Source organism: Strigops habroptila, chromosome 1 (genome assembly GCF_004027225.2).
Source record: "Strigops habroptila isolate Jane chromosome 1, bStrHab1.2.pri, whole genome shotgun sequence".
NCBI classification, from domain to species: domain Eukaryota; kingdom Metazoa; phylum Chordata; class Aves; order Psittaciformes; family Psittacidae; genus Strigops; species Strigops habroptila.
The window spans coordinates 137,288,571-137,313,362 of NC_044277.2; the positions used below are offsets into that span (position 1 = coordinate 137,288,571).

Sequence of the window (24,792 nt, forward strand, 5' to 3'; positions counted from 1 at the left end):
CTTCTTTTTTTTAAACCTCCTAGTTTGCTGCCTCATTTACAGCCAACAATAGTAGAATCAGGCCCAGAAATTAAAAGAAAAAGTTTAATCAGTGATGATTTTGCTATCTCTCCCAAGCAAACAACAGAAGTCCACAACCTTTTAACCTTTTTCATCCTATTTGCTAATTACTTACTTTGTAATTAACCCATTATGCATCTGTCATTGTGTTTTAAATTAAATCACTTTAATTGCTAGTAAGTAGGGTTTATTTAGTTCCTGGTATGGTTGTACAGGGTCATGAGTGGGGAGCTGTTGAACCACCCTGAGTTATAGGTGCTCTCTGCAAAACTGCTGAAGTTGCTGAGGAGAAAGAAAAGTTAAGCTGCTTTCCTTAGGTCATTTGATTCTAATGTCTAATAGCATATTCTAATGGATGGAAGTTTACTGCAAATATGGGAGGGCATTTTTTATTCCTTGTATATACATCACATTGGGCATTATTTTGTTTCTTGAAATAATTTTTAAAAAAGGATTAATGATGCTAATAGTTCTAGAACATGCCTATCAACACAACGCTTATTTTGCTGTATAGGAGAACTCTGTGAAATGCAACACAACACAATAGCTGAACTTCAAATAAAGAGAATAGAAAAGATCTAACACATGAGATGCAGAGAGTTTTAAGTATGGGGCTAACAGTCAACACACTTTAATATCTTCATATAAAACACCATAAAAACTGAGGATAGACATAAAGGATTTATGTTCACTGTAGCACAGCCCCCTTCTACCCCTTGTGTGACCTGACTTGCTTCACTGACCCAGCAGAAAACACCCACTTTTTTACTGGGTTAGTTTTGTGCTGAGTTAGCGAGTTGAATGAATCAGCCCTGCGAGGTGGCTGGTGAGCACCACAGCTGGCACAAAGTGGCAGGAGCCCACAGCTGCAAGGAGGGAAGGGGAGGGAGATGAGGTTCACCTTGTCTCATAAAATGGCACCCTAGAGGAACACAGTATGGGTTTATGCCTTTTGTAATAAACTACTTATGATTCCATGCACTGAAATTAATTTTTAATTGTTAAAATAATTTATGATGGTTTCTGAAACACCTTTGACGATTGCAAGCACTGGGGAAAAGAAAACAAACCTAATGACAGCACAATTCATAATAACTTTGGGTTTTTTTAATTTAGATCCTTGTATGCTGAAGAAAGGCACTGCAAAGTGCTTGCTGTATGTTCTAGAGAATGGCAATATGAATTGGTAAGATCAAACTTCTCTTTAGTACTAGATAAAGTCAAGACTAAAAGTCAAGAATCTACTACTGATGAGACATATAAATTTCCAACAAGAACCCAAGCACACACCTTTGCTAAGTTACCTAAAGGGAGCTGTGAGTCAAATAAATAATAAAGACTACACATAGGAAAGATAACGGATTTAGCAAGCTGAACTTCCCACACAGACTTTGTTCCGAGAATTTAACAATACTAAACAAGATAAGCCCTAGATGTTAAATATTTTCTTCCCTGCTCCTACCAGAAAAAATGTAAGAAATTACAGGATTTTATGGAGCAGACCTTAATAAGAGCTATATAACCCTTCCAAAAGACAGTCTCTGTGTCCAGTGAGGAAGCTGTAATTAACCTTTTCAGCTTGCTATGTCATCTGTGCATTTTACCTTTGCCTACAGGCCACCAAGACATGGCTCATGGCTGGAAGATTCTGGTACAGCATTTTGTTGCTGCCAGATTTCTAACACTGCATTAATCCTGATGCCTTCCTTCCTGATCTCAGTAGCTCTACACCTCCACTGGCAATGTGCCTGGAAAGCTCACCTTGACACCCCTCAGTCTTTGGACTCCACCTCTGCATTCGGTTTGCTTGCACTTCCACCATGAGCAATGCTTCAGCTGTAGAGGAAGAAGACGAGGGACTACAGAATGACACAAAGGAGGATGGGAGACATAGTGGTAACTTTTAAATTTTTTATGAGGAGCTTTTGGATGGCCTTCAGGGACAGCATGGCCTGTCAAAAAGAAGCCATCAAAAGCTCATTAAATAGATAAATCTGTTGTATAGAGAGGAAGGATGCAATCAGAAAGCTTACATTTGCTTAGAAAAGGGGAAGAGGGGCAAAGATGCAGCAATGGAACTGAATTAAGATTCAGAAAGCTATTCCTAATAGCTGTATTCTGAATATGTTTTAATATTATATGACCCACCTTAATATGACCCTACCTTGAGATGATGAGGCTCTGAGCAGATGTTCTAGAATCTCAGACCAATAGAAAAAACAAAATCACTGAAAGAAGCAGACAGCTTTGAGGGTGGCCTGTGCATAGTTGTGCGTAGACAGAGGTCCTTGATGGAGACAATACACAAGCAGCCCAAGCCTCCATGAGAATGGCAGGGAGAGAACAAGCAGGGGAGATTGAATTGTTAAAGCCCTGCTCTGCACTTTACTGAGGTGTGAGCTGGACTTCTGCAGCTCTTCTGCTTTCCCTGATTGCCAGTTGTTGGCTTGGTGCCCTCAGATCTTTCCAGTTTCACCGCTGCCTGCATTCAGCCCCTAACAGAGGTAAAGTACTTGGGAATTAAGGCATGTATTTATCAAAGAAGTTACATTAGAGGTCCTGATAAGGAAGTCAGTATGGAAGCAGCATCCTCCCAGTATCCTAAGCAAAACTCTGGTATGAGCAGACATACTTTACCCAGAGACCACACCGAAAGTTACAAGGGGGAATCTTATACACCTCCTTTACCAAGTTCATTAAACTCTCAATACTATAGCGCTTCATGATGGCTGTGTGCCTGAGGTAACATCAGGGTATCAATCAGAGTTTCTTTGCTCTGCTGAGTTAGGGGGATGCGCCAGGCTTTTCTTTTAAAATGTAATTCTCTCCTCTCTCCCTTCTCCTCCTTTCCAAATTGCCAATTTTCCAATTAATCCTTCTGTCCTAATTTCTAATTTTGTTAGTGGGAATGTGTAACAGGAAAACTGGATGCTGCATTTCATTCCTGAGGATCTCAGATCATAGAATCATCGTCTCATCCAGTGATGGGAAGGAGCTAATCTACCAGAGCGATTTTAGAATTAATGAAATTCGTAAGTATTAATAGATGGATCCAATCTACATTCAGTGTTACCCAAATTACTTCGTGCTGAAAGAACAAGTTCTGTATAATGAGGAGAAACAAACGAAGCTCACAGAAAAATAATTAAAGATGGGAGTTGCAATGGGAGTTGGAGTCAGCACTGCATCATGTTCCGTGTTGAACATTGATTCTTACGGTAACCCAGCTTCCTCATCCATAAGGTGGAGATGATAATACTCACTTTGGTTCCAACAGTATGCCAAGTAAGATCTACAGATAAGCCATCAGAACTGCTATTAGTAACATTATATATGCTTGGCATGCATTTTTTACTTCAAAACAGTTTTATAGATTGTATTTCTGGTCTACGCGCAATGTTTTGGAGATCACTTTTTTAGACTTCTGAAAAGTTATTCTCAATTTACTTACTACATTTGGGTAAATTCTTTGCCATTGGCTTTAATTCTATTTTCCAGCTTATTAGTTTTATGGGATTTTGTTCTCTGTATGGTGTGGGAACACAGTAGTGTAATGATTCAAACAACACCAGTTTTACCAACCAGCCAGATTTAACAGGCTATTTCTTGTTGTACCCTATAAACACAGTGAGCAGCCAATCTGATATTTAATGATGCAAACCATAAGCAGAGGTAGTGTTTTGTGCCAAGATACAGTATGTGGAGATTGCAAAATCTCATAGCAAAATTTTTGTGGAAAAAAAATACAGCATGGAGGTTTCTGAGCTGTTGTTCTGTGCCTATCAAAACTGATTATATTTACTATGAAAAGCAGATAGATTAATCAGAAAAACCCCAAAGATACTGACAGAAGGAGAGAACACCTCATATTGTCAATGGAAGGTGTTTGCAACCAACTGTGCTTTTTTCATGGGAAAACTTTATCGGAACAGGATTCCCAGATTTATTTCCATGTTCTGCCATCCACTAAGAGACTTTGGTCTGAACAATAAAGCAGTTTGCTTGTAAGGGAAGTACAAAATGTACCAGCTTCTAAAGAGGGCTTACTTTTTGGTATCTGTGAAGTTGTTGAAGAATCTTACGTAAGAAGTTATTTATAATGACTTAGAGTTTTCTTTGAGGTATCCTAACCAAATTACAGCAAAAAAAAAAAGATTTGTGAAACAGGATGAGGTATGTTTTGAAAACAGCTGCTTGTGTTTCTTAAAAACATCTTTGTAGATCTCTCAAAAGTGAGACTGGTATACTATTAGGACTTTATGAACCGGCACAAAAACTCCAGCTTTATAGTCCAGGTAACAGTGGACTATAAAGGGCTGTGCTTGCTCACATACAGACAATAAAATGAAACAGAAAAAGAAGTCTTAAAAATTCAGATTGAAAAAGCACAGTTGCCAGTAATGACCTGATTCACAGTTCCCGAGTGCTTGAAATTGACAGGACGGGATCACTGGAAATGCTTTAGTAACACAGACATCTTCTCTTCTGAACAAACTGACATCGCTACAATCCATCAATTTGCTGGAATTCACAACCACGCTGGGCTTTATTTCTGAGCTGTTGTGGTCAATAGCTATAGCCAAAATACGTGTCTCTGTTCCAGTTCAATTTTTAAAAATCATATATCCTTTTTCTACATTTTACATGTATTTCTTCATTTTGGTTTTATTCATCCTTACACTTTTTTTGTAGATTAATGGGCTATAATTCATGAAAATCCTGAGCAGCTGTAGAAATAAATATTGTGTTTGATCCTCCAGGACAGATTTAAGATGTCATTGTCAGCTTTAGGATATCTGTACGTATTAGTCATTCTGCCAGCATTAAGATAGTAAGAGAAAAAGATAAGGGTCTGCTGGAAGGCCCACAGAAGCAGAGGGAATCTTTCTGTTGACATCAGCTATTTTGTACCATGTTCCTCTAGCATGAACCAGGACACAAAGAAGAGCTTCTCATGCCAAATTCTGTACTTACTTCTTCATGTGAGCTCATTTTTATTGAGCAGGCTCAATAAAATGTACTGGGACCATCATTCCTGCAACCTTTATACAACTTTTACCTTACTCTATGCAGTCTGTCTGGGCGAGAGGCCAGGCCTTCATATTTTACAAAGCAAAGCCTTTTTCTTTGCCAGTTTGAGTTTATTCCTTTGCTTCACCCTCCTATTTACTGTACTTTCTTCACCACATTCAAAGAGGTTAGTCCTTTGTTGGACATTGACCCTTTGGAAACCATAACACCGGCAACAACACAGCTTTTTCGAATTTGGGCCCAAAATATTTGCCTATGGGAATACACCATTTAGGGCTGGTACCCTTAGGGACAAAGGGTCTGCGTGCCAAGCACTAGAGCCCAGCTCCCATTTGACATCTTGCCAAATTGGCTCATACCTGCCATTTTCATGTGAGCCCTTGTCTGCAGGTCACAATGCTTCAGCCACTGCTTTCCCACTCCCATGGCAGTGCCCAAGGTCTGCTTTCTTTCCAGTGCTGAAAACTTCCTGTAGGATCCAGGATGTCAATCCCAGACACCTCCATAGTCTGGGTGGGAATCCCTATCCTTGGAAAAGACACCAGGCCGGCAGAGTGACGCTGCAAAAACTGCTAACAAAAGTGATGGATAGCTGCGTTTCACTGATGGGTGAAGGGAAGCTGGTGAGAAATGGCCAAGTGTCACAGAAGAGGGAAGGGGAGAGCAGAGGACCTGCTGGCGAGTACAGCTGTGCAGGGCCAGCAGTACCTATCATGTCATCCGCTTGGGGGTAACAATCAGGTGGCCATGCCCTTGACTACTGCAGCCTGTTGTCCTAAATCAGAACAACCAACCAAGCCTGTTGTTCACAGAACACCATGTTATGTCAACCTGCTGGTGCGCTTGGGAGGACTGGATGGGATGGACTCGGGGGAACATCTGAGGCAGATGGACCGAGCATCAAATGTTGCCATGGTGGTGCCTGTGCCAGGTCTGACAGTGTCAGGCTCTTCCTGACCTTCTCCTCGCACGCACACAGGCAGAAGGAAACCCTCTTCGACTAACGCAGCGTCATCTCCCCAAAATGGCTTCAGCTAAACCAATAGAGGCAGTGGCACTTTTTCACTGGCACAGCTTCATACATATTAGGGATTTGCCAGGATAATTTCACTGGCTAGAAGCAAATGATTATTTTTATATGCCTCTATGCAACATATGTATGCTGGCAAATCATCCAAAGTCACTTCGCTGCTTGCCTAGTCACGAAGAAGGAGTTAACACCTTCAAATTCGGTGAGGAGCAGAGTGGGTAATGAAACTGAATTGCCCATGTTTCTTCACAAAAATGCTACATTAAATTATTGCATTTCTATATTGAAAGTGTTATTTTTGTTAGGAACTAGGTGAAAACAGAAGTCTTTTATTTTCAAATTGTTTTTTTCCACTGGCACTTGCCTAAAATCTAGATCTTTTTTTCAGTTAGCTTCATACAGACACAGTTTTCCTTGTAAGTATTACTGTCTTTAGATATTGCGCAAATTACCCTTAAAAGGAATATGTAGCGTATTATCCTCACAGATATATGAATCCAAACACCCCCTCTCACAGTATAGGCTACTGATGCTGATGGGTGAAATAACATCCAGCAGACAGATGTGCTGCCTTCAGGTGCCAGCTTTCTGAAGTTTGCTTCAAATGTGAAGTGAGATACCAGAGAGGAAAAAGAATTCATCTACAAGAGTTGATATCTTCAAAAATAAAAGGTGAGTCCTACAGCTCTCAGCTGGAGATAGACAAAAAGAAGAAAAAGGGGTTTGTTCATCAAGGAGAAGACTTTATAGAATCAGAGGTCAGCCTGCAGAAAGATTGATGTCTGGCTCCACACCAAGATATCTACAGTAGATACAAACCCAGAAACTTCACTAAATGCATTGCCTCTTAGTCACTACACGGTTTTTTTAGAAAACCTGTTCCATTTTCTCAAAGGCAGCAACAGAATCTCCACTGAATAGCATCTCCTGAGTTCATAGCACATTTACAACTGAGCAAAGCACCATTCAACGCTACAAATGCAAATGGTTGCACAAAGCAGCAGAACACCAGAGAATCCGGGCACTCCTAGGAAGAATCTGGGATTTGGGATGTTAGCCTTTGCCTTTAGCGTTTTTCTTGTTTGGTTTAGCAGCCGACTAGAATATTTAACAGTGCCATACATTCTTCTTTAATGCTCTCTCATGAAGAGGGATATTTTATACACAGTGTTTTTTTTAAACAGGAATAAGATTTTAAGCTGCTAAAGAAAAAGCTCTATTTGTTGGGATTTGTGCATCACTGAAATAACCAACAGTTTCGAAGTAGATCAACCTATACGCAGTGTCACATTCACATGTTAAATAACAATTAAAAACAACATGTTAAAAATCACATTCACAAGTTAAATAACATAAAATAACCAGTATGCTTTTTGTTGTTGTTGTTTTTACTGCACTGTGGGGAAAACTTGACATGCAGATAAAACATTTTTTTTTTATTATTAGAAACTATTGATTTCCCAACAGATTTTACAATGATGAAATCAAATGGAAAGAACTTGCACTGATTTCATCTAAAAATAAAATCAAGATGAATATATGGGCAAATGCCTTTCCATAAATCTTAAGCATCAGTAATCAGAGTTCTCCAGGTTTTTGATCTAAACCTCGGTTTTTATTTGTGGCCCAGATATAACATTTGGTAGCTGTACACAGGAATGATCGCAAGTGAAGCTCCTCTTTACAATGACCATCAGTTCCCTGTTTCAGATTGGATAAAGATGAGATTCACAACTGAAATACATTTGACTTTGCAAAAGCAAAAAGCCAACAAGCAGTTTGATCCTGAATCACAGCCTGATCCTGCTCCCATTTAAACTCAAGAGAACTTCTACCCACTGCTTGTATTCTTTCATGGAAAAACAGAGCTAGCTCAAGGCATCAGGCAAGGTAGGCAGCAGCCTAGAGCAGAAAGCTGCCTACACCAACCAGGAGGAGTGCGATGCTCATTTGCAATTCCACAGTCCTCACTAGTACACCATCTCACAACTCAAACGTACTGACTGAGACCAAGGGCTTCAGGTGAAATTTTACCAGGCTACGAGTACCCACCACTTATAAGTCTCAGCTGCTCTAGGTAGCTGATTTCTGAAATATTCTTCCATCTTTAAAACATTGTATTGCCATGTAATTCACTTGCTGAAGAAATCTACATTTTTACATATTCACCAAACGAACCCTCACTTGACGCTGAGGAATATTTGTTTCTTTCCATAATCTTTTACAGCTAATGGATATTTTGTTTTGTTCTGGTTTTTAAATCCATGTAAAACAACTCCAGGCTGATTTCAGTTCCATGCTGCATAGATTTCTCCCAGAAAAGACTGACATTTTTCTTTCTGTGGTTTAAGGGAATATTTAAATATGTTATATAAAAAGAAGCACAGCTTTAGCAGGAATACCAAGAGACCCCCACCGTGGCCAATGCTACCTACCTAGCAAGGAGGCACAGAGCTGGAGATCACATCAGAGAAGATGAGAGATGGAAATAGGAAAGCCTCAGTGCTGCAAATCTGATCTGTTGTGCATGAGAACATTTCCTCTGCCTTTCGGGAGACAGGGATGGGTGTCACTTGCCTGGCTTCAGGAGTGAGTGCTGTCAGCCCAAATTCACTAGCTTAGGGGTGGGACTTAGCTTCCACTCCTCTCCAAGGCATCTCTTGCTATGGGCAGCTGGAGCAGGTTCATGTATAAGTTCCACAAGGAACCCCAAGAACTAAGCCTGAAATAACCTTCAGACTCCAAGAAATAGGTGTCACAAAACAAAACCTTCATGGATTTACCTACAAAGGACTCCTGCACTGTGCGTAGCATTTTGATCTCCAAACAAAGTCACTGGTCCCTCCAGTGTGCAGATGCTCAGCTCCTTGAAGGAATGTAGGATAAAGCCCATATTCAGTATGTTAGTCTTTTTTCATCACCCCTTCATATAGACTCCTAACATTTCATCTTTTGGTCTTCCTTAAGAGTCAGGAAATGTAAAGAAATCAGTGGGTGTTTTTAAGCACTTTGGTTGCCAAAGTATGACTTGAATGGTTATAATATATGATTCAACTCAAGTAAGTCTCTTGTGTCCTCACCATTTCAAGATTACCCAGAAGATTACACTTCCTTAGAGCTGTTTGTATTGCCAAATCAGAAACGTCAAATGAAAATCCAGTATTTGCAAATTCTTAGTTGGAAACCATAGCAAGTATCACTAGCTTTCAAACAAAAGCACATAGAAAGCAATTCCACCAAAAAAGAGGAAAACTTAGCAGGAATCCATTGATTAGAAGACATCGGAATTACTATTTTTTAATTCAGAGGTTTTATGTGATAATAATTTCTTGTTTAAGAGACAAGAGGGGATGTTAAAGATGCCACAAAAGTACTGTGGGACTTTAACTAAGAAAAAATATCCTTGGATGTTGCCAAAAGAACTGGGAACATTTTGGAGGGAGCATATTCTGACCTGGTTTTCCATGTGGGAATACTTTCCCAAAATAATGTCAATAGCAGATTCTTGCTTTAGCATTTCAGTCTTTTAGCAATGGTCAATACACAACCATTTGCATGAATTCTTATTTGCAAATATAAACTTGAAGTTTTTACATATTACTGTAGCTAGTTGCAAAGGATTTTCATTTCAGTATAATGCCACATTACTGACTATGTGCTAATGCTCTCACTCCTTCTCTATATTGCTATTACAAGTCAGTCTGCTGGTAAGGAAATCTGGGTTCGTTAATCTTGCCAATACTCTGCACTGTGTCATGCGCTGCTCATTAGGAACCACAGGCAACTAGACTGTCTCAGCTGATGAGTTTTAAAAGTTACAGGAGCCTTTCCCATCTCACTGGCAATAAAGACATGAAATCTGCCACCACCACAACTCTCGGAAGAAGGAAAGTGGCAAGTGCTAATTAAAGAAGGTGCCACGGTAGGCTGTACAGCAAACAGCATTCAGAATGAATGCTGGAGCGTGAAGGACAGAAAGCTGCTTCCTCTTTCCAAGAAACATAGCAGAAAGTTAAACACCGAATAACCTCTCTGAAATAACACAATCTACGTGCATTTCACTAATTTGTGTATAGCAATGAAGCATCCTTAAGCCCTGTGTTACAAACTTTATTGCAGCTTTCAATGGGCTTTTAGCATTTTGACTAGTCTGAAGTTCATTCTTTCATCTCCAGTCCAGCGGTGAATTTATTTCGTCTGTCCATACAAGCTAGCAGGGTGAGTACTGCTGGAATTCATGAGCAGGATTTGCAGTACGTGCAGGGAGAAGTAGTGGGGGACAGAAAAGTTTGAAAGGATTTTCATCTTATAGGGTTTTACATAAATTCCAGTATACGGGGTTATTTATTGGGACTACTATAGCACGTCTTGCATGAGATAAGTGAACACCTCACCATGTGGGACTAAGGGAGATTTGCTAGCTGGTGTATGTCTCTCGTAAATCCAGGCCCATCTATGCTAGCTTCAAATGCCACACCTACCCTGAGCAACCTCTTCTATTTCTCATCTCTTCCTTTAATTTGAGTGTTTTTCCCAATATGGAGTTCTCATACTGGAAATTCAACTCCCAGTGTCCTGCTACATCCACAAGAAATGCTGGTTTTCCCTCCTCTCCACAGCTAACTTTTATGCACTTCATGAGAACTATTATCATGGTCTTCCCAATCATCATTTTGCAAAACTAAGCAGCTGTGTTTTGCTCTAAACCTTTACTTTGAACTCAAGTTTCCTATGCCTTTGATACTTCTTGATACTCCTGTCTAGACTCTCTCCTGTTGCTTATTATCTCTCCTACAATACAGCACTGGGGCGGGTACTCCACCTGGGACCCAAGCCAGACAACGTAGTTATGTACATGTTTTTCAGTCATTACTTAGAGCAATCTACACTATTTCAGATTATTTCCTCTGGAGTAGGTCTGCTTTCACATGCAAATGTATGCATTCCCCCATTTCAGACCTGATGTCTAGATCTATCCTGCATAAGATGGTTAAACTTTCAGCAGTTTTGCACTTGAGTGACAGCTACCAAAGACAGAAGGAGAATGTTGGTTAGCACTTCTGAAAATAAGACTAAGCTTTGCAAGACCATCTTTCCCAGCTATCTGGAAGCTACCTAGATTTACTTTTATTATTGTAATGGATGTTCTTATTATTGCAATGCATTAAATGTCATTACTGTTCACCTAAGAATATATTTAAATGAAGTCTTAAATGTTATTTTACAGGATTAATCAACACATCAGAGCACCAATTTTCATTCATGGCACAGAAAAGGTCAGTATGCAAACGCAATATGCTAAAAATGGATCCACTCTGAGTAATGCCCAATCAAGTTAATGAAACTGCATCCTGCAGACAAACTTTAGTTTTTTGTTTTACCTCTGATATTTTTCTACAGACTAATGCTTGATTCAAAATGTCAGGGGGAAAAATAAGAAATTAAGTAATGCAGAAATAACTTTTTTTTCATTATGCACAATCTATTTATACATTGGCAATTATTTTTTTCCATGAAAACCCATGCTGATTATCAAAGTTTATTCTGCTTTTCTTCAACTTCAATCTTTTTCTATTTAAATTAGAGTATATATGTAAATTGTAAAGTGACTTACTACTATATATAGATATTAAATGAACCTCAGAACAACATTAGCATAACCTATCTTTTTTAATATCAGGGAAGCAAAAATAATCTTTTGAGCTATTAAAATGCAACTACGTAATTCTGAAGAGCAGTCTCGTCAGTATGATCATGAGCCTCTTCTCAGTGACAAAAACTTTTGCAGGTTTTTTTTTTTTTTGTTAGAAATTGGGAATGTTTAACATCATATAAAACCAGAAAAGTGATCTAAAGACCACTGCCTTCAGAAATGCATGATTTGAATATTTTTCTTCTACTAAATACCTTCAGATGGATGGGGGGGGGGTGGAGAGAGAGAGAGAAGTGGAAATTTTTTAACTGTATTAGGTGTAACTAAGAGAGCAACTGAAATAAATACAAAATATGTAACAGTTACTGTACCTGCAGAGTACTTATGGCAAACTGGTCAATTTTACATATCTATGGACCTGATACTGGTGCTTAACACCTACAGACAAGTTTTCCTGGGTAAAATTACCCAGAATCAATACAGGATTTGGTAGGTATAACAGCTGTATGCACAGACATCTGAATCCACCCACTCAGAAAGTCCTCTGAGACTAACACAGGCTGGAATAAACCATAATGGAAGACAGGCATGCTACAGCAAAGTACACAGAACCTTCCCAACTGAACTATCCTTACTTATTAAGGAATGCTTCTGTTCAGCATAAAGCTACTGTCATTTGTAATTCTTCCCAGCATGAGATTTCATACAGATAGGGCTTTACTAATTTTATTTTCCAGATACACTCTTCATATTTTTCTTTCTTAATTACCAGTAAGATTAACAGCTAAATCCTTCAATCAAAGTGTTACAACATTGATAAGCATTAATACTGGAAAAATAGAAAAGAAAAAAAAAAAAATCAGGGTCTATCTTCATTGGTTCTTCAGTACTACAGGGTTTCTAGATCATGTCAGAAAAAGATGCATCTAAGGACGTAAAATTCTGTGCTGGTATATGTACTCTAACACTACAGACATGAAAATCTCACAGATCAGAACAAAGATTCCATCACCTGGATGCAGTTCTATGTAAAATGAAACACGGCATTTTTCTCTGTCCCCTTCCTAAAAATTCCCTATGTTTGTTTCTGACATCTGATGGGCATTCAGCTGTTATCTTTATAAAAGCATCTATTACACACCAGCACTTTTTTCCTAAGCAGTTGCAAGTCCACTATGACTGCAATTCTTCTCCTTTTAAAAGTATTATCATTTACTGTCACTGAATTTCCTCTGCCATCTTATTAGTGGGTCACACTCAATACTGTCAGATCCTTCTACAACTCTTCTCAGTTGATTCTAGCACTGTCAGTGGGCTTTATTACTCCAGTGTTAATCCCCTTTTCCATACGTTGAACTACCCAGATGCTTGGACTGATGCCTATGGGACTCCATTGGTGACTTCCCTCCATTGTAAAACTTGACCATTGACTCCCTGTTGTTCCCTAACTTTTAACCTGTTATTAATTCATGACAGGAGTTTCCTTTTCATCACACAGCAGCTTTAACTCTTTGTAAGGCATCAGTAAAGAACCCTGTTGAAAACTTTTGCTAAATCCAAGTAGGTTATAATTGGATCACATTTTCCCCCCAGATTGTTGCCTCCCTTGGAGAACTGAGTAGACTTGTGAATTTTGACCTCTCCCTGTTACGCCATGTTTGGCCTTCGTGATGAAAAAAACAATCCTAAATTATAATTAACACCCTCTTCCCATTCATTCCAATGTGCAGCGCTAACTGCAGCTGTGGTTTGATAGGGTTCATCATCCCAATCAGCTCTCTGCACACATGTGACAGAGTCTTGGCTGTCGGAAAATTAATGATTATGAATTATGGAAATTATTATTATTATTTTTTCTTACAAGATCATTACTTCCCATATCAGTCTTTTCTTTACTTCTTTCTCCAGTGCAATAAAAATGAATGGAGGTGTGGGAGACAGGAGAAAGCTCTCAAAATGCAGAAGGCAGCTGTCTTAGAGTTCATCGCAAAGGAAACCAAGCCTAATACCAATGGAGTAGCCCAAATTGAGGGCTTCTAAGCTCATAGGTGATTTCAGAGCTTCAGTGGTCGTTTCCAATGCAACTCCATAAGGAAATAAGGTTTATTGCAGTGACTGTGCACCACTCCACTATTGCCTTCCCTCCCTCTGCCCCATACCTTCTGACTGTTTGAATGGCTTTTATGCAGCTTGACAGGGACACCGAAGTCTGAAAAACCTGCACGTTCTGGCAAGAGCCACAGCAAGGCAGGAGCCGGACATGGGGTAAGGGGGACGTGCCTCCCTTGAGTGAGAAGCTGGGAACACTTATCAGCTGCGGCCAGGCACCCAGAGGAGGAGCAGGAGGACACTGTGCAGGCACCCAGCCTGGGGTGACCCGCAGCACAGCCAGGAGGGAATGGGAACAGGGTGCAGTGCACTGTTTGGTGGGTTTGTGCAGTTTCTCTCCCCATCTGACAAAAATCCTTCCTAATGAGTTGAATTTGTTGCTGATGTTTCACTAGCCAAAGTTTCATGAATATCGAGTTTGGGGAGCTGGGGTCATGCACCCCCTGGACCTGCAGCCTCTCAGAGAAGCTGAAACATAGGTGCAGCTGGGGACCCTAGGGTAGTCAGGCATAGCCAAGGGAGGCAGGGCCACCGGCTCCTGGCAGCCACGAAACATGTCCTGCCCACTGGCTTAGACAACACCAGGCACCTCTCTATGGAGCAGTCTGCCAGGATGAAAACAGGGTCATCAGGGAACCGTTCCCTGGGTCTAGCACAGGCTTACCAGACCCAAGAGGTTTTGAATGGAACTTGTAATTCAGAAAATGGTAACTTTCCATTTAAAATGTCATTGTGACACTCTTAACAGAGCTCTAATGTATTTCACTTCATGCTCCCACATAACAATATAGCAATATTGTCAAAGTGTATATGACACTGGAGCGGTAGGTATAGGCTGATGATTTAATATTGCATTTTTACTGTCATGTCTAAAGAATTTTGGCTTGGCTGGTAAAGTGGATAGGAAACAAAGGCCAAAGTATAGTTATTCACACCCTGTTTTATGGTTTGGTTTTTCTCATGTTATGACATGAGATGTGAGGAACACAGCACAAAGGTTTCTATCTGCTAGAACAGAGAAATACCGGATTCCAAACACACAAGAAAAAGCCACAGTGATATTCCCGTAAGTGCTTATCTTTTGAGATACTCATAACTATCTCAATATATTCACAGATACATGTATAGACACTCAGAGAAAACCAGAAAAAGTTTGTCTTACTCTAGATAAACAGTTGCAACTGAAAGTGCAACATACTGAAAGTGGTTCACTTGTAATATACTATAGGCAACAAGGACGTCCTTTCAAAAGCGTTACAGATTGTTGTTACAAACTGGTACAAACTATTACATTGTTACACATTCATGCTCACTCAAACGACTTTATAAACAAATCAGCTAGTGCTTATTGAAAGGGGTATTTTTTTCCTGGCTTTATAATTTTACAAAGTAATTTTTATGGATCAATCTTGGTAAAAACACTTGAAATCAGGAATGTAAGAGGCACAGCCACCTTTCCTAAAGATGTTTTCCAAGCAAAATCCAGGTTCCAGTTCCCTGGGTTCTGATGCTTGCAGCCAGTCACTTTTCCTGCGACTATCTGAACAAGATCCCAAGCCTGAAAAAATAACAAGCTCTGAGAATATTCAGGTCTAGAGATGCATGTTTCATGAGAGCTTTTACTCTAAAGTAACCTTCTTCAACTGTATATACATTTTTAAAGAAAGTGAAGGCAAGGTCTGAGCAAATCAAAGAGCAAAACTGGAAAGCGGGGGAGGGAAAAGCTTCCACAAATTAAACTTTTTATACACTACAGAATTTTGTATAGACCCTCAAATACATAGCTCAGAAAACAAAAACACATGAAAGAGTTGAAAAGTGAAACAATGTAGGTTTTAAGAACCAAGATTAATCATCTCTCTTTTCTTTGAAAAAGAGCATTCCAAAAAAGCATCACCAAGATGCAAGTAAGATGCCACAATAAAAAGATGTATTATGTACCAACAAATAGTTAGTGTTTGAAGAGACATCACAAAAACTGCATCACAGCCTTGAAATAGATACTTAATCCCACAGAAAATCCTTAGTTTAACTGGGTACAAAGAAAAGTGGTTTAAATGTCACTCTCTATGTTCAGCTCACAAAAACAGGCACTTGCCTTACTTTTGTTTGTCTGTTTGTTTTCTGCTGGTAATAAGTCCAAAGAAATAGGGGTTTGCTCTTTTTGTACATCAATGCATATCTTCGCTACATTAAGCTGAAGTATTTTTCATCCTGTATCTTTGAGCTGCACGCATAAATATCAGAGAGGCAAATACCATAGATCAAAACAAACCTGGTTTAGAAACAGACTTTCTGCCATGATGTATCACAAGCAGAGAGTTAACTTTTTACTTTCCAAATCACAAAATATTAAATATTGAAACATTCTTTGACATAGTAATATTTGATTCTTCAAGGGCATCCTCACAGACTTTACAACTTTTCACCTAATTTGAGGGTGATAGGTTACAGCAACTTTTATTGCTGCACTGGACATAGTTATTTTTGTGTGTGCTTTTACGTTATGCCAAAATTGTTGAAGTGCATATGAACAAGTTGGGGGGAAGGAGGGGGGTGTTTTGGCTTTTTTTTTTTTTTTTTTTAAGACTGCGTATATATTTAAATGAATGCTTTTGCTTTCTGCTTCAGTTTTCAATGAGCAGCATTTCTGGCCATGCTAATAGTGCCTTGCTGTTGTTCCTGACTGTACCCACTGCATCGGCTCCACAGAACTTCCCAATATATTTTTTTCCCCATAAATCACATTGTATTTTGTATGTAAACCTTACACAGAAATAAAATAATTTAATGAAACGTCCTTGACAGCCCATCACAGATCCCTGCTCCGCATGTGAGAAGGTGGCAGTGATCTGGCTCCAGCCGGGCTCTGCATTTGCCTTGCTCTGGCAGAAGAGAGTCCATCAGAAAACTGCTGGCTTCTCCCTTTCAAAAAGCTCTCTAAATGCCACATCTTGAAGAGCATGGAGAGAAAACACACATTTAGGAATCGATCCACTGGCTGCAGCCAAGTCTGTGAAGCAGCAAGGGAGAAAAAGAAAAGAGAGGACTCACCAAGATACATCCTGACGTAGGGAGAACAGTTTTGGTAGCAACCCTCAAGACTCAAAGTTAATACTCTGCTTCTCTCCTCTTTTCTTTTCTCAGTCACCCCCCCACTCCTAATTTCCCCATTTAAGGGAGAAAATAACAAGGCAGAAGACGCCAAGAGACTTTCATGACATAAACAATAAGGCCTTCCTGTGCCAACATTTCCTTTAAAAACACTTGCCAATAAAGCTCCTGGAGGCCAGCAAGAGAAAGAAATGCCGAAACAGCCATGACATGAACTTGGCATATTTTCTGACTCACTCACTTCCCTTGAGACAATCCCTCCAAGAGAATGCTGAAGGATAATGGGAAAAGAAAATTCCTTCCAGCAAGATGGACTTCAGCTGCCCATGCTATACAAGAAATCTGCCAATTAACTTCACTTCTGTTTACCTACAGTCTCACTCACACAGCCACCTCCACTGCCATGTTTCCTAACTCACACGCTCATGTTTGCACATTTGTTTTGTAATCCTGAGAAAGGCAAAGAGACTTTAAAAAAAAAAAATAAAAAAAAAAATCCTGAGAATCCTTGACTCCAAATAGCTTCTGAACAGCAGAGAGAATGATCAGTGATCGATAAAGGGTAGCCAAACACTTGGCTGCTTCACATATTAAATCCAAATTTCCTTTTTCCTGCTATTTCTACTTCTTTTATACTTTTTTTTAGTGCCAGATGCACTAGTCTATAAAACATGAAGGATACTCACATATCTTGTGTATCTGTAATGAAAGATTGTCAAGATTATTTTGTCTCATCAATCCACCTCATTTTGAGTAATGCCATGTTTTCAAAACTAAACGGCATGTTAAGAACCAGAAATTAAAATCTCTTTGGAAATCAGCATCTTACACGCACAAACACGCATTCAGTCACTCACTCACTTACTCCCGGGGTATGGCTCTCCCCTGCCTCAATTCCCATGCGCAGGAACGGAGGGGTTCAGCTGTCTCCTCTCATCTGTGCCTTCATCTTCACCTCCAGTGCAGGAGGACCCTTCCTGGGAGGCGCAAGCCCAGCTCCCAAGGGAGGGGATGGGCAGGAGACAGGCCAGCGTTGCGCTGATGGCAGAGGGTAACGTGGGTCGCAGCAGCTCCTGCCTTTCTGAGGGCAGGGACAGGCAGGCAAAATGGGTCTCTGGCAGGTCTCTGCTTCAGCGCTGCCACCTTGCTTCACTCTTCTCTAACGCCAGACAGAACGGCAAACCCCCACCTTATTCAAAGGCAGACCAAGCAGAAAGTTTTGTTGCTTGGGGGGGGGGGCTGTTTGATTTCTGGTTCAGTCTTGGGATGCAGAGACACCACCTCTTCCTTCCACATGTACCCGATTCACAGGACTGTGCAAAGATCCATCCATCCCTTCACGCGAACCATGCACCCTGTCGCTGAGTTAGCTCATGCTCACCCTCCGTTTCTAAGAAGGCAGTGAGCATTGCCAAGCGCTCCTCACTCGGCTAAGGGTTGTTATTGTTGCTGGGGTTTCTTTGGTTTTGCATTCAACTCCTTAGATTAGCATCAGAGTATCACATATCAAAATAACCACTAGTGAGGATTTGCTGGCCTGCTCAGAAGTGAGGGTTCACCATACCTACAGCTGCATAATTTTACCATAATGTAGTCTGATATCACACACCCCTGGTTCCTACTTTCTAATACCTTCCTTGCTGCTTTAGCACTTGGGCTTATGTCACATTCATAGTCTCCTGTCTCTCCTCTAAGAGCCTGCCTATGCCTGAAGACATTCAGCAATCATATGTAAGCCAGTGCCACCAGACTGCACAATAGTGGTTTGGTTTTTTTGTAGAAAAAAAAAAACCAAACCCACATCTTTTTGGCATTCCCAGCTAGTATGGCTCTGCTGGTAAAATACTGTACTATGCTATAATGTATATGATCTACATTAGGAGTTATCTACTAGCTCACCTTTACTCCATCATGACTACTGGGCACCTTGTCAAGACACATACACAGTGCAAGATTCTTTTTTCTTAACCATCTTTTTCTGCCCACTTGCAAAGCTAACACTGGTTTGTTTTTAGGTTTGTTTTCATCAAAACCTGAGAAAATATGTGGTTTTTTTGTAACACCACCAGGGCAAGCCATCTGTGGCTGGCTGGCAAACTCCGAAATTCAGGGCTGGGGCAGAAATATTTAGGAGTCAAAAAAAAGCTGACTTGCTCAAGAAATTAAAGCCCTTCTGACAATCTTCCAGAGAGCCCCTGAGGAAAAGGGAGGGAACCAGAGAGACTCAAGGAAAATGGATGGGAGCCCAGCATGGAGATTCATGCCAGAACGGTTCCTGGCCAAGAAGGAAGGCTGGCAAGTAGACAAATACAGGCTTTCATAGGCAGCATTGTAAACAAGACATTAAAAATATTAATCCATTTAGATTTCAAGCACCAAGATGAGAATTACTTAAGAAGCAGAATTATGCTGGAAATGGCTCCTCAAACAATTCAGCTGAAAGTCTAAGCTTTTTCTCAACTGTATCAAGTGAGAATACAAGGAACTGTTGACACTACAATATTCAAACATTTGATCATACGGCAGGGCTGGAAAAACACAGAGGAAGGCAAAGGAATGCTTGAGCCTTGGGCAGAAACTCAAGCCCTTGCAAGGAAACTGCATTCACAAATTATTTTTACCTTCATTTCTACACCGAAATAATAAATTGAAGGGGCAAAACGGTTTCTTAAAACCAAGCTTCCTTACAGAAATCTTTTCAAATAAAACATAAATTACCTCTACCAAAATACTTTATTTTCAAGTAGGAACAGCCATCTAGAACAGAATGTCTTTTTGCGTGAAAGAAAGTTTAAGTAAACTTTGAACACCTAGGACTCTTAAAAAGTTTCTTCTCTCCTACAGGAATCAGTACGTCTCCCCTTTTCCCCTTAGAAAACATACACTTACTCTAAATGATTGAATATATATACACACATATATATTTTTTTAAATGTATTGGAAAAGTAATTTCCCCCAAAGCAAACAGGCGTTCAGGACAACTGAAGTACACCAATGCTTTTTTGGTGTACATGGTAAGTGTCATGTCACCTTAAGCCTGACACGGCCAGGAGACTCACCGATCTTCTTCTACATGCTAGTGAGTAGGGTTCACAAGCTCATGTACCAATGGGGAAGCACATCAGGGGAGGCCTACAGGGAAAAACAAGTGCCCTAAACAATGAGAAAAATATGAGCTGCAGTCACTGTATCGGATTCAGGAACTGAGAGAGTCAGGAATCGGAAGATCCCGGTATTGGGTTAAAGGAAAGACTAATCTTTCTTGGATTAATGAGGGTGATCCCCCATGGAAATCTATGTGCACAGCCTATGCCCAGTGAGGTCTTTTTCTCTCAGTAGCACCAACAATCCTTGTAAAATGCCACGTGTGGAGAGACTGAGATATCTCCATTCAAAGCACTAAAAAACATTGACATTCTCCATTATCTTTAGTTACTTTAAAAAGCACTAACGTAGTAAAAAGGACAGAACGGCATTCCATCTCTTAGAACCATGGATACACTATACATCGCTTCCTTAAGAAAGAACAAAAATGAAAAGATAAACCCCCCCACTAAGCTCTTTTCCTTGCTTTTATCTGTAGCCACTCATAAACTTATCTTAAGATTTCCACAGCATTTGAAATGGAAGATCTGAGCAAAGGAAAACCTCAAAACACAGACTCGCAGAAGGAATAACTTTATCCTGCTTAGGAGTGAAAAAAAATCTAGACTAAAAAGTTTAAAGAATATGAAATTTTATAACAGTTTAAACATCTAAATGCAAATGTAAGTAGCAACACATGAATTACAGAAATTCTGTAGCACTCCTGATCCTATGAATCATACTATGAAATGTGATTTCTGCACTTTCAATGCAACCAGAGTGAAATACTGGCATCTCAGATATTTTGAAATGATTCAAAAGCACATTTAATAGAATTAATTTTAATAAGTTAGCATTCTATCTTAGATGCATCTGTTTCAAAATGTTCTAGCTGACAGTATTTTTATGAAGGCTATTTGCCTGTTACGTACCACAACCAGCGCAACTTTACAGTGTAGGGAGGCATTTTCATCACACAAAAGGAGAAGCCATTAGCAAAATGCTGCTTGGCAAACAGTAGCTCACACACTGAAGCTGCAATATTATCCCAGCTTTCCTACACATTAAGCATAGGACTATGTTCAAAGTAAACATGCGGTCATAATTAAATAATAATTATGACTAAGATTTGTGTAACACCATTCATCCAAATAGTTTAAAGCATTAGGTAAATCTGTAAACAATGGGTCTAATCCTGCACCCTTTACTCACATAATACCATGCAGCTCAAATGGACTATGTAGATCTTGTCTGCACACAGACTTAATTGTCCTCAATTAACTACATGTGTCAATACTCATTCCAGTGCATCTTGTTCCTGTTCAGCTTAATTCTCTCACTGCTTACTACAGGTGAACACACAGTTTCTACAGTCTCACTGATTTAGCATCACTTTTATGGACACTTTCCTACATGGATCCCACTGGGCTTTTCAAATCTCAACGCAGCCTCACTTCTCCTGCATGCTCCTAATAAGACGAATATTCTTTTACAGATGAAGAAGTTTACTTGTCGTTATTATGCTTAAGGGACTGACCATCAAATCTGAATTGCATCTGTAAATCCAGGATGTACAATTTCTATTCTCTTACCTTAATCACACAAATATCCTTCTTGTCCACGGTGATCCAGAGTAAAACTACAGGAGAAGGTTAGAAGAGGGGAAAATTCTGTAGTTTCTAAAAATAGAATATATTTGGAAGCAGACATGCTCAAACCACTTTTATGCATCTGTGGTACAAACGATGTCTGTTACAGAGAACCAGAGTTGCTAAACGAGTTAAAAAAAAAAAAAAAAAATATAATAAATAGAGAAGAACTTGTAGACTTCCTGACAATTTGGTGTCAATCTGCCCTGAGACCCAAGCAACCAGAGAACAACGGGAGAAACCAGGAATACTCGAGTCAGATTTCATTTTGGCTCTGCTATGGACAGTTACTTAACTTCTTTGCTTTGGCTGCAGTATCTGTAAGTCAAGCCAAATCATCTCTTCCTCTTATGGATCTTCTGAAATTCATGAAAATCCCTAGGGCCCTCTGAAGACAAATACTGTTTACTAGTGATGGCTATTATTTAGCTTTTTTACCTTTTATCTTTAAATTTGCGCAGAAGAAAGCCACTGCCACATTTCACTAGCACTGTGATTTAATGTATTTCCCTTCCAGTTTTAATTTTCCTTCGCAAGAGGTATGCTCAATTTTAGCTCTTATACACATTCCGTCTAACTTGGCATACATCAGAAAGCCTTTTTGTTTTAGCACCAGACAAAAGCACTGTAAAATGTCATTCACTGCTGAATTGTCAGCAAATCTCACACTAGCGTGGCAGTGAAATAGGGTGAGGTTTTCCCCTTAAAATCTTCTAATGGGTTTAAGCATTTTTCTGATGTGTTCATTCAGAAAAAATAAGCACAATAATTGCCACACCTAAGCACAATTTGGTCAAACTCTAGTGTCACAACAGCAATCCCTACTATAGAAGAAATCCTGCAAAAGTCAGGAGAAGAAGCTGCACGGCTGCTAGCTAGCAAGGACACAGCTCTCCTTGTTCACTGATCACACATACAGCTATGTAACCTTAATTCTGTATATAGGTAGTGTTTATGGACCCTACATAAGTGAAAATGTGAATGTTAATGGTTTAATTCACAATGCGTTAACAACTTTGTTTTAATATGCAATGAAAAGGCTATGTTATATTAAAGTGCGTTGCCTTCACATGCAAGGGTGGGGATGGAGAAGTTTGCTTATCTGATCAGTGGTACAGGCAGCATCTGTCAGCAGCACAAACAAGCAGTGGCTAGGGTAGCTCTCTCATCCTGTCCAGCCGAAAAAGCAGCAGACGTGCTACACTGCCTCCTGCCAGGACACCCAGAGCAGCATTCATTTGCAACAGCACCTCTTCAGATATTTTTGTGGTGCCCATGACAGGACTGCAGCTGTAAAAATCAAGCAGCCTCTTTCCCTTCCCATGGATCAGATCTTGATGGCCCTGCAGAGACCACGGCTTAAACATTGAGCCAAGGCAGAGAAACCAACAGCAACTCCATTTAAAATCAGTCTGTAGCCTCCTCTGCTCCTTATCTGTGCCCTGGTTGGGGTCAGGCCAGCAAGAACTGGCAAGAGCACCTCTGGCACTGCTCCACATCCACAGCCCAGACAGTGAAGGGATTCTGGGGAGAAATGGGTGTCATGCTGCCAGGCACCAGAGCTGCCTACAAATACACAGACTTTCAACACTACCTCTTAGCAAATCTATAATCCTGGAGAATTTGTTCACAGTAAGCTGTTAGTCACACCACACAGGATATACAGTTCATTGATGCACCACTAATCACAGCACTGTAACAATTAACGCAAGGCTTTGATAGGGTCACTGGGACACTGTATTTCAGCCAGGAGGGCTGAGAAACTACCTGAAGTGAAAACGAACAGTATATTAAATGAAAGCACACAGGAAAAACAGGCTTGGTCATTTGAATTTCCAGAACTGCTTATCTTGCTTAAAAAAGCAATTATCAGATTTGACACAATGGCAAGCTAGTCCATGCTTTCAATTCACTAGCAGTGGTAACTGGCATTTGCTTAGAAAGCTTTAATGTTTAATGCTAGAAATGCAGAATCAAATCTGCCTGAGATATAAGGTATGTTAGTCAAAATAGTCAAATGTTTTAGCTGACATTATGGTAGGTTCTATACTACAATAGCTCAGGAGTGTTCCTGATAGCAAAAGCAGCAGCTCCAAAGGATAATAGCCATTTCAGGCATCTTAGCTAAATGCCCTGAGCCAGAGTTGGCTTTAAGTGCATCTAGAGAAGATATGAAAAAATGTTCAGGGGCAAAGTCAAGCAAGTCAAAACTTTTCCTGAATCTAATTAGGATAAATGAATGTACAAACTTCAATTTTTCTTTAATTTTAAAATGGTTCCTAATGCATTTCGCTATCAGTCCTATAATTTATTTATCATATATTCACCCTCGTACTGAGTTCAACATACCACCTATCTTAAAATTTCATATGCTGCTATTCTGGGGCCCTTGCATCCCTGAAGATGTAGTACTCCAAATCTCTGTGAGCACAACAGATTCTGAATATCCCATGGCACATCTTCCTGATATGGAAGTAGATCCAGTGCACAGTAAATATGCAACTAATATCAAAACATTTCCTCAGACCTGCCCAAAGTGCTGGTTGCATTTTAACATGGAACAATGAACAGGTAGAAGCCACTTTTTTAAAAGGGATGACATTTCTGAGTGTAAAACACAGGCCAGATTCTGATGAGATACTTCAGATGGTCTAATGTCACTTGCTTTGATAGATTTTTCTCTAGGCTGAAATTGTGCTACCATAGATACCAAGACTAGGTAAGAGTTCAGTTCAGTCATCCACACATGACCTCAGGTATCCTGCCTGGCACCTACCAGCTGCTCTGGACCCTGTATGAATCTAGGAAGGGCACATGTAGCATCAGCCAAGCTAGATGCCTACCTTCGGTCATCTCTCCATGAACCAACTGCTATTTCTAAAACATCTAAACCATCTGGAACCTGGACAATCGTTTCCCTCCATTTTCTGGTGGGCTGGGTGTTTGGACCCTTGAGGATCATGGATTTATTTCTCCTCCAGGTATTGGAGCACCACAAATGGAAGATGACTACAATGATTTCTACAGATGTCTCATCTGAGCAGAGCATATTCCATATTCTT

At 40.0% G+C, this 24,792-nt stretch overlaps 1 protein-coding gene across 3 annotated transcripts in view; it reads right to left on the bottom strand.

Annotated features, from left to right (window-relative positions):
- Nucleotides 1-24,792, bottom strand: part of THRB (thyroid hormone receptor beta) — a 128,392-nt gene that overhangs the window by 59,845 nt on the left and 43,755 nt on the right. Inside the window, exon 1 of one of the 3 annotated variants that reach the window (XM_030503241.1) lies at nt 1,822-1,842. The exons of the other annotated variants lie outside the window; for them this stretch is intronic. The gene's annotated coding sequence lies outside the window, so the exon portion shown is untranslated. Of the gene's footprint in view, nt 1-1,821; nt 1,843-24,792 lie in introns of those variants that run through there. 3 annotated transcript variants of the gene reach the window in all.